The 3,731-nt window shown below is 33.0% G+C and overlaps 1 long non-coding RNA gene across 1 annotated transcript; it reads left to right on the forward strand.

The window, feature by feature from the left end:
• Positions 1 to 978: 978 nt before the first annotated feature.
• Positions 979 to 3,214, forward strand: LOC133821388 (uncharacterized). Its single transcript, XR_009887531.1, has 2 exons — positions 979 to 1,151; positions 2,974 to 3,214. It is a non-coding gene; the product is annotated as an uncharacterized LOC133821388 (long non-coding RNA).
• Positions 3,215 to 3,731: the final 517 nt, after the last annotated feature.

A 3,731-nucleotide genomic window follows, 5' to 3' on the forward strand; every position in this document is an offset into this window, starting at 1 on the left:
GCCAAGAATCCAATGCAACCTCCTTGCAATAGATCCCTAGCCCTCAAAACAGAAATCATAGGTATACGAGGTCCATGCACAGTACCAACAAACACAAAAGGATCCTCACTTTCAGGCTCAAAGGTGGCCATCTTCCTTCTGCAATCAATGGTGGCCCCATACTTTGCCAACCAATCCATACCCAATATCATGTCGAAGTCAGTCATAACTAACTCTATCAAATCCACTGTTAACTCTCTGCCCTCCACTATCACTGGCAAAAATCTGACCCATCTCCAGGATACCACTAACTCCCCAATGGGTAACAAAGTTCCAAACCCCAGAACATAAAAATCACAGGGTCTACAAAGTCTATCAATAATACTACTAGCAACAAAAGAATGTGCAGCACCATAATCAATCAAAACATTATAAGGGGTTCCAGCACTAAGAAGCTGACCTGTAACACTTGAGCTGGGGCTGAGCTGTCCGCTTTCCTGGGTTCTTCTTTTCCTACTTTAGGGAAATCGTTCTTAAGATGACCCACTGCCCCACATGAGAAGTAGGCCCTTGCCCTACACTCTCCCAAATGACGCCTCTTGTATCTAGGGCATTCAAGATAAGACTTTCAGGCTTCATTACCACCTGGACGACCCATTGAGACACCACGGGGTCGCCTATCAGGACCTGGAACTGGGAAGGTGTCAGGAACCTTCCTCTTCTGATCACTGGGGCCTACACCCCTACCAAAACCCACAAATGGAGAACCTGTCCTCCTGAACTCCTTTCTGGCTGCATTGTCTCGCCAGACACTACAACATTTCAGACTATATATACCACTTAAAAATGACATTTTTCAAAAAGTGTTATTGATTTATATATTGATACTGCATATTGGGCCGGTAATATTATGTCCATATTATGTTATAAATAGTTTTGAGTATTGGGCCTACCATTTGTTTTTTTCAATTATTTCTCTCTTAGCCCTAGATACTCTCTCTCTCTCTCTCCTTTCCCCGCCCACTCTCTCTCATCGGTGATCTTTTTCTCACTTCACGACAATATCTCCTCCAATTCTCTGCCTTTTCTCTCGCGACTCTGGCTCCGATGAAGCTCTTCTCTCCTATGCCGCATAAGATTTTCTCTCTCTTTGGATTTGTGAGCCGTATGAGGTATCAATATCCATCTCTGCTGTATTTGTGTGTATATATGTTGAACGTAAAGATTGATTGAGATTGGGCCATTCTAAGTATCAATCTCCAATTCGTTGCTCTGTTTCTCTTTATGTATGTTGTGCTCTTCATTTAGGTTATAGTTTTTACTTTGAATTAGATGTATTAACATGATTTATGCATTATTGTGATTTGCTTTTAGTCGAAATTGTTTATAGTCTGTTTTCTTACTGTATTATTTATGCTCTGTTTTCTTACTTTATAGTTTATGCAAATTGAATTGTATCATATATACTTGATTGATGCTATATTTGTAGTTTAGTTGTTTTGTTTCTCTTTTCTGATTAATTGCTTGCAAAGTGTTTGATAAATTACCTCTTTCAGTATTTAACTTACTTTCTTATTCTTATAAAGCTTTATTAATATTAATTGGCTAAAAAAAGGTTTAGTGCATATATTTTATCTTTTGAAAGTAAAAATCTCTTTCTCTTTCTTTATTAATATCATTATTATGGCAAGGCTTGGCAATATTGCTATAGGTCTGTTCTATTTTGAATCAGTACTCATCAATATTTTTCAAAGCTCTTTATCATATTTATTATCATTATATAGCTGCTTTGTCTTTGTTGTTTGACTATCATTTTGTTGTTTGAATACAGGATAAAGCCATTGTAAAACTTCATAGTCAACTGAGCTATCCTGCTACTACCTACTTTTCTTTCTGGTATTGTTTTTTATTCTTTTCTCTATTTAATTAGGTTATTTTCAGTATAGACAACAATGGCTTAGTTAAGAACCAAGACATGTTAATATGCATCTAGGGGTGCTCTTGTATGGTGAATCTTCCATTTATATTTTATTATTATGGTAATTGTTTCCCATTGACCATGTTTGTTAATACGGTATGTTGTTGAATCCTGGGATAAACATATCATAGAATTTCACGCACTTAATGAGTATTAGCTTATAACATTCTATTTGTCTATGAAAATTAGGATAGGAGAGAAATCACATTGGCAGACCTTATATTATTTATTAAATTTTGGAACCATGTACCATAACTTTGGATGAATGTACTGCCTGCTATTTCTCTAGGCCCACTCCCTAACTTTAATCCAATTTTAGGCACCATTTGTTGCATTGGGCCTGAAATTTGCTCCTTTACTTGATGTTTTCTGTTTTCTTATGGTCACTTTTCTGATGTAAGAGATGCATGGAGAATATTATATATGTTTGGATTTTCTCTTTGGTGGCTTATATATATATCATATTTCATGGTTTATTGCAAGCATAGAATATGGTGAGTGTGCATTCGCATGGCAAGTCTTGCAGAGTTCATGAAAACTTTTGAGTAACTTGTTATTTAATGGATATAATCTAAACTACATTAATTATTTAGTATGAAGTCATGATTAAATAGGAGTAAGCATATATGTTGATATTTATTATGACTTATTCAAATCAAAATAGTTTCTGATTAGTTTCATAAGTTACATGTTAGAGGCTTCATCATCTCCTGTTATGTAGAGACTATTAGTATTTCCCCTTTTTGTTTTTGGGTTTATTTGCATCAGAAACTTCGTTATTCCTACTTTTTGGTGTATCCTTAAACTTTTAACTAAAATGTTGCTGCTGTTATGCCATATTCAATAATTATGTGATTTTTTTTGTATACTATTCAGAATAGTTTCTTGCTTTTATTTTTGTAGTGGGAATATTATAAGATCAAGTTTGTTGGGTTTATTAGTTATACATTGTTTAATATTATGACTTTTAGTAGTGCTTTAATGTTGTTGTTGTTTCATTTCTGACCCTTCCACAGATAGAAGGAATCAAATGGAAGGTCATGATACACTTTTAAAGCTCGACAATAGGATTTCAAAGCAAATGGAAATAACAAATCATCATAATATCTTTAGATCTCGTTGTTCACTTTTTAAGTCAAACATTAAAGTTTTTTCAAATTTTAGCTAAACATTTTAGCTAGAAGTTTACCATGATGACTTTGATTCTCTAAATTTACTTTTTGAAAGTTGTTCACTTATTAAGTGAAACATGTATTTGGACCACCGAGTTACTTAATATGATGATATTGATATTTTTGTAAATCTAATATATTTTTTCATTATTTTGTTATCAAGGTACAAAAAGTAAATTTTATTAAAATATAATATACATAAAAAAAAATAACAACCATAACCAAAAGTTATTATTAATGTAATATAACAAGCACAAAATGTTATGAAAGAATCTATAATAACATTTAAATAATGTCATGAAATAAGCATAATGTTTCACTCTTGAGAAAATATTTATAAGCTTGATAAATTGATATTGTATGTATTTTGTAACAAAGAAAAACTGTTATGGAACATTTAATTATAACACTATTGATAACACTTAAAAATTATTATAAAAGGGTGTAGACTTTTAATAACATGGGCTATGTTAGCATTTAGTAAAGTGTTATAAACTGTTATTGATAGCACTTTTTTAGAGTTATCCATAATGGTTTTTCTTGTAGTGAGATCTTATTCTCTGCACTCTCAGTTGTGAGTGCCTTCTCCACCACCTGTGCAT

Source organism: Humulus lupulus, chromosome 3, assembly GCF_963169125.1.
Source record: "Humulus lupulus chromosome 3, drHumLupu1.1, whole genome shotgun sequence".
Lineage (NCBI taxonomy): Eukaryota > Viridiplantae > Streptophyta > Magnoliopsida > Rosales > Cannabaceae > Humulus > Humulus lupulus.